Raw genomic sequence first — 12,478 nt, 5'->3', positions numbered from 1 at the left:
TTTAAACAAACAAACAACCCAATACACGTAATTACTTAGTAGAACTCTCAGGAAGCTACTGCCTCAAGGTGCACGTTCAGTTGAGTACAGAGTTAAAAATGGCAGAAGTAGGGATTAAGGACAGAAGCTTTTTTTTTTTTTTTTTTTTTTTTTAGATTTTGCAGATGAAGGCATCCTGGAAAGGACTTTAACCACCAGAGCAAACACCCTCAAATGTATCACAGAGTCATCACTAGTCAGAAGAGCACAGAGCAGGCAGAAATCTCAGATGCCAACCCAAAGGTAAGTTAGGATTTTAAAAAAAAATTACATTGTAAAAGCACTGACTCTAAAAATCAAGAGTGGTTTCTGTGAGAGTAAAAATAGTGTTTACATACACACATATGCACACAGAATGCAATGATCAAGAGTGTTAAAAAATAACACAATATCTGAGAAAATGGTAATTATGATAAACATGTAAGAATTGGGTAACTATGGATTGTGGAGGCACTTACTGGAAAAAAAAGTTTAAAAACAGATGCAATTAATGCATCTTTCCCCCCAGAAAGGTACATAAGTAAAGTACCTTTAAAAGCTAATCAAAGCTGGGGAGATGGATCTGGGTTAAGAGCACTGACTGCTCTTCCAGAGGACCTGGGCTTAAGTTCCAGCATCTACATGATGGCTCATAACTGACCACAGCTTCTCTTCCCTCCTCTGCCTTCCAGAGCACCAGGCATGCATGTGATACACAGACATACACTCAGGCAAAGCACCCATGCACATAAAATAATACAATAATTTAAACAATGGAAGCTAGTGAAGTCCTGGGGAAATCAGACATTCTATCTGCAGGAGTGTGAAATTAGATCTTCATCCTAAATAAAAATAAATCAAAATGGAAAAAAGACCCATCTACCTGACCCAGGAATATAAAACCATCAGAAGGACAAATAGAAGAAGCACTCCGGACACAGGTCAGGAAATGGGTGTTTTCGTGTGACCTTCCCCCAAACACAGGAAACAAAAACCAAGATAAATAAATAAATGGGACCACGCCAAAGCAAGAGACCTCCACTCAGCAGAGAGAGTGGTCCGCAGTGTGAAGAGACAGCAGGAGGACTGGAGGGTGTATTTGAAGGGTGCGTTCTACTCCAAATCCACATGGAGCAACTCGGTAGCACTTGGCATGGAGCCTCATTACCATAGAAGATGCTCTGAATAGATGGATCTCCAAAGCAGTTATAGATGGCCAACAAGTATGTGTAAGTGTTCAACACCACCAACCACCAGGGAAACACAAATGGAAGCTACCCTGGGTGTTGCCTTGCTCATTCATTTCTGATAATAGGATGGCTATTATCAGAAGATGAAGGATACCAAGTAGTGAAGCTGTGCAGGAGAGGAAGCCCTGGGACACACTGGTGGCCATTCTGGAAAGCAGCACAGAGGCTGCTGAAAAAATGAAACGTAGAACTACCACTGCTCTGGGTATGTATTTCAAGGAAGCGGTTAGTGTGTTGTCGTTGTGTATTTATTTCAGTGTTATTCATAGTAGCCAAGGTGTCCAAGCAGTCTAAGTGTCCATAGGCTGATGAATGGATAAAGGAAGTTCACTACATAAACCCATTGGATTACTATTCAGCCTCCGAGAAAGAGACTCCTGCTATTTACAACAGTATGGACCTGGAGCACATTATGTTAAGTGAAGTCAACCAAGCACAGAAAAAGAAACACCATGTGTCCTCACTAAAATGTGGACTCCAAAAACACCACACTGGAAGAGAAGACTCCGCAAACAGTTCCTGGTGGTTTCCAGGAACTGGAGTGTAGACTTGGGGAGAGGTTGGCCAAAAAGATAGCATTAAGTTAGGAAGAGCAAGGAAAGGAGCTGGCTTGCATGCCATGGTGACTAGAGTTGATAGTGACAAATGGTATGTATACTTATATCTCTGGAGGGTCATTAGCATACAAGGTGGCACATTAATTGGCTTGATTAGCCAGCTCACAATGTGTGCCTAAATCAAGACAGCATGCTGCATGCTGTCATTCCAATTTAAACAAAGTATAGAAATCACTAACCAAAAAGGACACAACAGAAGACATTATAGTGGATTCCACCACTTACAGGACTCCATACACAGGAACCATTCTTATTTTCATGGAAGGAGAGGGCGGAGGCCATTGTAGAAAATCTACATTGTTCCCAGGAAACAGAATAAAGCTGCACACCTAAGTAGGATAAGATTCAAGCCATATAGTAAGCCAATGATGTTAAAAGACTATTCAGCTGAATGGATCTGAGGGAGAAATTTGATCGTTATAAAGAGGAACACTGCAAAGAAAGCATTCATTTATTTCACTGGCAAATGCTTCTTACTCTGCTCCCTTGAGCCTGGTCAAGGGACTTGACAGATAAAAGTCCCTGCCCAGCAGAAGGTACCCATGGAATGCAGAGACAGATGACTGACCAGCAGTAGCTAGGTAAATAAATAATGCTAGAAGATTAGATGCCACAGAAAAGACACGAAGTGATGGGGCCTTGGGACTCCTCAGACAAAAGCCACAGAATGTGAAAGCCCCAGGGCCTCGGAACCTTTCTCAGGAAGGTGCTCAAGGAGCCAGGTGTGGAAGCTGCCCAGTGAAAGGACTGGTACTTCAGCCTTCAGTGGTTCCTGCTAGGATCAAAGCAAGGCATTACAGAAGAAAGGAAAGGGTAGGATAAACATAAATTAGTCTGTGTTTGGAAAAATGCAAGTTTTCATGAATTCTGTAATAAACAAACCCTGTGATGTTGTCCACTGATTGAATCTTTAACACCTGTTCTCTTTTGCTCACTTCAACTCTGCTTTCCTCATTGGCAAATTCACTGCTGTTTTAAAAATGAAATAATTGAACATATGTGCAACTTTAGTTCTGAAACGTTTACATTTTCCCCCATCAGATTAAATGAAAATATAATTGTCTATGTTTGTATGCTTAAGGAAATGGGGGTAATTTATTTAACTACCATGGATGAATATGTATGTGCGTCAATTTTGGCAGAGAAAGAACTCGAGGGAGAAAGCTAGAGACCTGCAGTTCCACCGGGCTCTTGCTTGGCCGGTAATTGCATCCAGCTATGTTGGTGCTGGATTAGCCCACCTGGGGTCATTGTTAATAACACTTGTTCAGAACTGTATAGGAACTTCTGCCTCCTTAAAGGGCTTTAGAATTAGGAAGCTAACCTATTGTTATAAAACCACAATAGCAACAGTTTAAAGGGCATTGTGTTCTTTGCTAATTAAGATCTCACTTGATCTCCGTAACAGTATGATGACTAGAAGATCCCTTGGAAACTGAAGGTCTTACCCTGCAGGAGGTTACTTAACCAAGCTGTCCAACCTAGGGTGGTCGGGTGGGGGGTGAGGGGATGGGGGGCAGCGTGCTGTTGGGTTGAGGCCAGTACAACCTTGGCCTTAACAGACATCTAAACTATGTCCCCCAAAGTGATTTGGGTTCCGTATGGGAAGTGGAGAAGTGTGTAACAGGGCTGACCAAATAGATGCAGACACCATTTGTCTAGGTGAGAACTTGTCGTTTAATGGCTGAGTGTACTTTGCCTCGTTCCTTTCTCCCCGTCTCTGAAGTTAAAAGCGGCCCAGGTGGAACACGGCAAGTCATATTTCATATTTCACTCTCATGCAACTCCTTGTCAACCTCTCTTAGTTGTTGACCTCCTTAAACCATACGCCAGAGAGCCAGGGCTCTGCCTCAGACACCCATTCTCTGTCTCCCCTTTGTTACTCTAATTCTCATGTTCATACCAGAGACTTTATAGCTGCCTGCCAATGAATTATCCAAGTTCTTAAGACGGTCTTCAGCACCTATGATTTCCCCGCCTAAGATGCTATACTCTTCCGTTTCCTGTCCTCTCTCTCCTAGCTGCACCAGCCTTGCATTGTTCCTTGGGATGCCGGACACATTCCTACTTTGGCACAGAGACCAACTTCTAAATTCAAATTGGAACGCTCTCATAAAAACGTGCTGCCGCGATCAATACTAATTTTTAAATGCTCTTATTAAAGGAATTTATAATGTAATACTTCATTTTCCTGGACTATTTTCTAAACTGTAATGGAAACAATTATGAGATGAAAAAGAAAATGACATAATTGAGCTCCCAGATGCACAGAATACTTAATGATAAGTGATTCAGCCACGAGTGTGCTAACAAATAGTTACTCGGGACATGTTCAGTATGAATGTCTACCTCAGCACCATAGGTGGTGTTAGCAAATCAAAATAAAACATACATGGACTGTATATCCATGGTGTGTGTGTACGTGTGTGATAAACACACACACTAAAGAAAAGCCAAAGGTGGCCCACGTGATTTGCATGAAGGACAACTGTACCTGTGTCCTTTGTACCTGTGTCTTAGAGGAGATATAACACTGATGGTTGCTAAATGAATCTTGGCATACAGCCTTATTTAGTTTCATATATCAGTGAATTTAAACATCACAAAGTAAAGGAGATAAGGGGAACTGGGAAATGGCTCAGTTAGTAAGAGCACTGGCTCTGAAAGCATGAGGAGCCGAGTTCAAATCAGAGAGTCAGGTATGGCGGATTGTGCCTTAACCCTAGCACTGAGAGCAGAGTGGAGGCCTGCAAATCTCAGGAGCGTGCTTGTCAGCCAACCTAGCTCAGTCAGTGAACTGGCAGCTCTGTTCGAGACCCTGTCTCAGGGCACTGAAGCAGACAGGGATGGGGATACCTGATGTCCTGCTCTGGACTCTCTGTGGGCACACTGGGCATGTGCACCCACATACTCACACACAAGCACTGCACACGCTCATCTTTTAAAGATTATATCAATAGGCACAGAACCCACATTTGATAAAAATTCTGTTTTCATTCATGATTTTTAAAAGGGAACCTCTCAGGTAATTAGGAATAGAAAGAAGCAATGTGACAAAAAGTACCCAGGAAACAACTCTGTCAAACATGCAAGGTTCATGAAAAGATAAAATCCTTTCTAAGATCCAAATAATATCCCAACCAGAGAGACAAGAGAAGACTTAAACTGTACAAGAATCAGTAGGAAAGAACGAACTCATCATCCATAGGTGAGATGCCTGGGACAGAGAAAATTCAAGATGCTTTTTAGATAGACTTTTAGGATGAATAATAATTACCCAAAGTGATGCCTACACAACATATGTAACAATGTTTTCTACATTAACAGTAAACATTGCTTAGAAAAATATATTGAATAGTTTTCCAAAACATCACATGTCTAGGACAAAAGCTTAGTAAAAGGTGTGAATAAACCATAAATGATTGTCAAAAACACAGCAGAATTTAATAAGTATATACACATTGGAAAAAATACGACTAAGATGTAAGTCCTCCCCTAAATTCGTTGATTATAATGTAGTAAACTTATCAAAACTAAATAAACATTTTAGCAACTTTTTATGAGGAAAAAAAGATGAATTTCAAATTTATATATAAATGCAAATGTTCAAGAGTAAGGATATTGAAGAAAAGGAGCTATGCAGGAACTAATTCATCAACTATGATTTGCTATAAAATAAAGCAATTAAGAATTTTAATAAGGGGATGGGGGTAGTGGAGACTAGAGAGATGATTCAGCCGTTACGAGCTCTGCCACACAAGCATGAAGACCAGAGTTCAGATTCCAGTGCCCACATAACAAACTGGACAAGTCTGTCAGGTGCCTGGAACCCCAGCACTGAGTGAAAAGTGGAGGCAGGAGGATTGCTGGGGCTTGTTGGTCACCAGCATAGTTTAAGACAAGCATGCTTGCTCCAGGCTCAGCAAAATGACCCTGCCTCAAAGAAACAAGGCAAAGAATGTCAGGGAAGAGCCCCTATGTCCCTTTAGCTCTCTGCCATGTATGAGTACCCATACATGTTTATACAAATATACCACACCAACACACACACACACACACACACACACACACACACACACACACACGGGATCAATGGACCACAAAAGGGAGTTCAAAAACTAACATTTATGGACCCTTGATTCTGACAAGTGGCATCTTTTCAGTATATGTTACTGCAAAGTAGCTTGAGGAGGAAGGGGCTTGTTTCCTCTTACAGCCCACTATCCATCCCTCAATGCAAGAAGCCAGGCCAGGGACTCCGCAGACACTGAAGCAGAGACTGTGGAGGAGAGCAGCCTCCTGCTTTCCCCTGGCTTGCTCAGCTACACTTCTTACATAGCCACACCACCTCCCTAAGAATGGTGTGGCCCACAATAGGCTACATCTTCCTACATCAGCTAGCTTATTAGAGAATGTCCCACAAACATAGCCAACCTGGTAGAGCCAATTCCTAGTTAAGTTTTCCTCTTCTGAGGTATGTCTTGATTTGTGTCAAGCTGATAGAAATTAACCAGCATACAACTCTTACTTAACAAGTACCATTTGTGAATTGATTTCCTCCTGTTACAATACACTACACTTGCTGGAAATGACAGCACTGTAGTAACAAAAAGAAATTGAGATGACTCATGGGTTAAGAATCTGGCTGCTCTTTCTGGAGACCCAGGTTTGGTTTCCCAGCACCCATCTGGTGACTCACAAACATCTGTAGCTCCAGTTCAAACAGCACCCTCTTCTGACCTCTATAGACATTGGGGATACAAGTGGTGCACAGACATGCATGCAGCTGAAAACACCCATACAGGTAAAATAAAAATTTTAAAATAAATAAAACCACACTGTTGGCCTTAGTAGTCACTGGACATCTACTGTATATTTTGAATTAGATTCCATGGAAACAAAACTTCAGAATAGTTCTTTTGTCAAATAAGTGTATTTTAAAAATCTTTTAGCAATGTATTGGGGGAGGTGGAAAATAAAAAAGAATAAAAACAAATTTTATTTGAAAAAAGAAGATAAACAACTTTTGTAAGCTAATAATTTCAAAAATTCTGTATGAATGTACCATCTATGTTCTAGGCATTAGATTATGGCTCCCTTTTCCAATCCACCTAACACAGGTATTTTTAAATTAAATGTGACCACACTTAGCAAATTACTATGTAATTTACTTTTACATCTAAGATAGGCGCTTTAAATAAACCTATTCATTAGAAAACAAAAAGATTCTATGCCATTTATCCTTATAAAGTAATTGCTAAGATATTTAAACAATTAACAGATGGATAGGATCCCTGAAGCCTCAAAGCTCTGCATCTGTATTTTTTTAAAAAAAAATAAATAGAATTTAGCACATTAAAAGTTATTTCTGCACTCATAAACTCTCCACATATATGCCAATGCAGGTATCTTATTGGTTTGGGGCAGGTTTATTTTTTGCATAATTTGAGACCATTTTCTTCTGCAACAGCTTTTCTCAATATGGTTGCAGCATGCATACATAGTCATGTGTAAATGTCTATATTACTCTTAAGTTCTACTTTGTATAATATGCCAGCATAGTAAAAATTCATTATTTAGACTTTCCTTTACTAAAAGATATTTATGTTGTTTCTAGTTTTTCCTCATGTATTTAAGAAAGTACTTATATTGAAAATAACTTAAATCATACTTTACTTCTGTGACCAGTTATCAAAAACTAACTGTCTTGACACACTAAAGCTGGAACTCCAGTGGGAGAACTTCATTCTTCTTGTCCTCCATCCCAGTCTCTCCAACCCAATCTGAGTTCTGCTGTAGCCTGTCTTTAGGAGACTCTCCTCTCAATCTACCTCAACCCCCTAGGGACTCTTGTCTCTTGATGCAGACCTAAGATTCCTCTAGTTCTTCTCTACCATCCCTCTCAGACTTCTCCTCTAGCCCATCTCTGTTCCTTCCTGAGTCCTTGAACACCTGTAGTACTGTTCTCTACCAGGAACCCTGCACCCACCACACTTGGCTATGACTCAAGGAGTCCACAGATTCCACACTTGGATAAGACCCAGATATGGTAACAGCAATCAACCAACCAACCAAACAAACAAAACAGTGGAACACCTACCCTGCAAAAACAAGATATCCACACCAATGATATACTCTCTAGATAGCTATTCTCAGCATAAAAGCACAAACATGAATAACCAAGACAATATACCTCCTCCAGAAGCCAGAAACCTTGTTGTATTAGGCTCTGAGGAAAGCAGTTTAGTTAGAAGTTTAAGACAAGAATCTCAAAATAGCAAGTATGAATATGTTCAAAGACTTTAAAGAAAATATGAATAAACGCCTTAATGAAGACAATAAAATAACAAACTGTTGAGTAAAATCACAAACTGTTGAATGAAATAATGAAAACAACTTAAGACACAAAAGTAGAATTCAACCAAGGAATAAAATCACTAAAGAAAACCCAAACTGAAATAAAACTGGGAATGTAAAACTAAGAATGTCAAACAAAAAACTCAGAAGTAAGCCTCATGTACAGATTAAAAAATACTAAAAGATATGCTATTACAGCTAAAATCACACATTGACCCTAACACAGTATATGGATGATTTCAGTACCCAACTTTTGCCAATAGGTCACTGAGACAGAAATCCCCAACAGAGAAATGCTGTAGTTAAATCATAAATTAATAGACCTAATAGACATCTACAGAATATTTCACCCAATGACTGTGAAACATACTTTCAGCAATGCTTGAAATTCTTCTCCAAACTATCCACATATTAATACATAAAACACAACAGATATAAAATAATAAAATAACACCCTACATCACAGTAGAAACATCAAAAAGTATATAAACTCATAGGAGCTGAATAACTCACTGCTGAAGGAAAATGAGTCAAGAGAGAATTCAAGCAGGAAACCCCAAAACTAGACTTAAATGAAAATGAAAATACAACATACCCAAATCTATGAGACTCAGAGGCATTTCTAAAGACATGTTCATAGCACTACAAACTTATGTAAAAATGGAAAAACCCCATATTGATAACTTAATTGCACACTTGAAAGCTCTAGAAAAGCAAGAAGAAATAATATGCAAAAATAATAGATAGGAATAAATAATCAAATTCAGGGCTGAAATCAATGTAATAAAAAAATCTATAGGAATCAATGAAACAGAGTTGGTTTTTTGAGAAAATCAGCAAGATTGACGAATCATTAGCCAAATTAACCAAAAGATAGAGTATATCCAAATGAATAAAATTAGAGATGAAAAGGGAGACAACATGTCCGACATTGAGGAAATTCAGAGAATTATAAGGACAAATATGTGTTTCACCAAACTGGAAACTCTAAAAGAAATGGACTAATTTCTTGCTATATATGACTCACCAAACTTAAATCAAGATGAAATAAACCATTTAAAAAGGCCCAAAACATGTAAGGAAATAGAAGCAGTAGTTTAAAATTTCCCAACCAAGAAGGAAGAGGAAGTGGAGGAAGAGGGGGAGGAAGAGGTGAAGAAGAAGAGGAGGAAAAGGGAGAAGACAACAACAACCAGGGCCAGCTGGATTCATTGCGGAACTCTACCAGACACTCAAAAGAATGAATGTCAGTATTCCTCAAATTATATGACAAAATAGAAACTGAAAGAACATTTTCAAATTATTTTTACAAAGACACTATTACTCTGATATAAACATACCCAACAAAAAGAAAATTATAGCTCTATAGCTTTGAACATAGATGCAAAATATTCTCAATAAAGTACTTGCAAGCCAAGTTTAAGAAGACATAAAATGGATTATTCACCATGATTAAGTTTGATCCTTCCCAGAGAGACAGGGATGGTTAAGTATATGTAAATAAAAATGTAGGCTACCACAAAAACAGACTAAAGACAAAAAAATGTTCATATCATTAGATTCTGGAAAGGTTTTGACAAGAACCAACACCTCTTCATGTTAAACTAAAGTGTAGGGATACAAGAGATAAATCTCAGTGTGATTAAGGTGATTTGCAGCAAACCCATAGGCAACATCAACCTAAAGAGAAAGAAACTCAAAGCATTTCCACTAAAATTAGGAACAAGACTGTCTGCTCTTTCCATGGCTATTCAGTATGTACTTGAAGACGTCTTAGCTAGAGCAATAGACAACTGAAGGAAACCAAAGGGAATTCAACTAGGAAATAGAGATTTCAAAGTCCACTTATTTAAAGGTGACATGATTTTATAAAAGACCCTAAAGACCACACCAGGAAGCGTTTACAGCTGATCATTTCAGCAGAGTAGCTTGATAATAGCTTAAACCACAAAGATCAGTAGCCTCAGCATGACAAGCATTCTGAGAAAGAAAATAGACAAACAGTACCTTAAACATGAGCCTCAAAAATTCTTGGTATAACTCTAACCAACAAGTGAAAGATTTGTATAATAAAAATATAAAACACTGCAAAAAGAAATTGAAGAAGACATTGGAAAATGAAAAGATCTCCCATGCTCCTGGATCAGTAGAATTAATATTGTGAGAATAGCCATCCTACCAAAAGCAATCTTACAGATTGAACACAATCCCAATCAAAATTCCAACACAGTTCTTCATAGAAATTGAGACAACAACCATCAACTTTATATAGAAACAAACAAACAAAAAACCAAGAGAGCTAAAGCAATTCTAAATAATAAAAGAACTGCTAGAGGCGTCATCACCAGCATAAATTGTGCTACAGAGCTATAAAATAAAAAACAATACTGGCATAAAACCAGACATAACCCCAGACATCTACACACACTTGATTCTTTTATAAAGAAACCAAAAATATATACTGTAAAAGAGACACCATCTTCAACAAATGGTGCTGGTGAAACTGGATGGCTAGCTGTAGAAAAGTGAAAACAGTTCCACCCTGCACAAAACTCAACTCCAAATAGATCAAAGACCTCAGCCTGAGAATCCAGTAGAAGAGAAAGTAAGAAATGGGGTTAAATTCATTGACATAGGAAATGACTTTCTGAACAGGACGTCAGAAACACAGGCACTAAGACTAGCAGTTAATAAATGAGATGGTCTGAAGCTGAATGTTGCTGGATGGCAAAAGAAACCACCATTCAAGCAAAGCAACAGCCTACAGAATGGGGAAACATCTTTGTCAATAATATACCTGGTAGAGGATTAGTGTCTAGAATATATAAAGAACTAAATATACCCTGATCATCATAGAAACAAATAGCAAAACAATGAGGTACAGAACTAAGTAGACTTTTCAATAGATGAAATATGAATAGCTGAGAAACCAAGGAAAGTTTAACTTTCTTAGCCACTGGGGAGATGCAAGTTCAAACTACGTTGAGATTCCATTTTATACTAGTCAGAATGGCCAAGATCAATAAATCAAATGACAGCACTCTCTGGTGAGGACACAGTGAAAGGGTACTGTCCATTGTTGGTGAGAGTGCAAACTGAGGTGGCCCCTATCAATGTCAGTACAAAGGTCTCTCCCACACTGCTGAAAACTGATCAAACACAAGATCCAGCTGTATGACAGCATCCAGCTGTACCAGTCTTGGGCATGTATGCAAAGGACTCTGTTTGACTGCACTGATACTGGACTTCCTCATCTGTGTTCTTTATTGCTCTATTTCACAGTCGCCCCACATTGGAAATAGTCTAGATGTCAATTAACTGATGAGTGGATAATGAAAGTGTGGTATATTAGACAATGGCATATTATCAACTATTGAACAAAATGAAATTAGAAAAAAACTCAGGTAAATACATGGAGCTATGAATAACCATCTCAAACCCAAAAGAACGATTTGGATCTAGGAGCCCCAGATATAAGAAAATATGTGACAGTTATCTTTCTGGGTCTAAGTTTTCTCAATCAATATATAGTTCCATCTATTTGCCTGTAAATTTTGTGATTTCATTTTTTTTAACATCTAAATAGTGTTCCATAGTATATGTTTGTCACATTTTCATTAGCTGACCATCACCCAGAGGCACCATATACTTCAGACACAGGGGCCAGAAGTCTCATGCTGTATCTGACCTGAAATCCTCTTCTCTGAAAACTAGCTTTCATGGTACTAGAAATTCCCATGAAAGCTTCTAAAGGAGGGAATAAGCCAACAATTTCACCCAGCAACCACCCATATGAACCACAAGAATGGCCCAGGATGGCACAGTAACTCTGAGGGTGTAGTTGTGGTACACATATCTTGGTAGTAACCAACAGCTCTCTGGACTTAAGAACAACTCCACACACACAAAAAATCATGCCTGGTACTGGAAAGCTAGCTAACTATAAAGGAATAGTGACGTCATGGATTTTGGAGGAGAATCTACTTTACTAAACCAACAGAATCCCTAACCATATTCTAAGTATTGTCTAGTCCTTATCCCTACAGATAAGTATAGTTCTCACAAAAATAACACCAAGGAAACTTCTCTGCAACAGAGACCATTACTGAAAACCACAACCAATGGAAATTCAGAGTTGTGGAGCACAGTCCCAACAGTCTACAACACAACTCCCAAGACTCAGGGATCATTGCAGAAGAGGAGGTGGAAAGTTGGTTAGAGACAGAGAGAGGATTG

General features: G+C 38.8%; 1 long non-coding RNA gene across 6 annotated transcripts in view; it reads left to right on the top strand.

Moving 5' to 3' along the window:
- LOC117713933 (uncharacterized) overlaps window positions 1–12,478 on the top strand; it is a 63,409-nt gene that overhangs the window by 15,001 nt on the left and 35,930 nt on the right. For 5 of the 6 annotated variants that reach the window (XR_013112332.1, XR_004607479.2, XR_013112329.1 and 2 more), the window contains one exon: window positions 156–282. The exons of the other annotated variant lie outside the window; for it this stretch is intronic. This is a non-coding gene — a long non-coding RNA (uncharacterized LOC117713933). The remainder of the gene's footprint in view (window positions 1–155; window positions 283–12,478) is intronic. 6 annotated transcript variants of the gene reach the window in all.

Source organism: Arvicanthis niloticus, chromosome 8, assembly GCF_011762505.2.
Source record: "Arvicanthis niloticus isolate mArvNil1 chromosome 8, mArvNil1.pat.X, whole genome shotgun sequence".
In the NCBI taxonomy this organism is placed as follows: domain Eukaryota; kingdom Metazoa; phylum Chordata; class Mammalia; order Rodentia; family Muridae; genus Arvicanthis; species Arvicanthis niloticus.
This window is presented reverse-complemented; position numbering and strand designations above follow the sequence as displayed.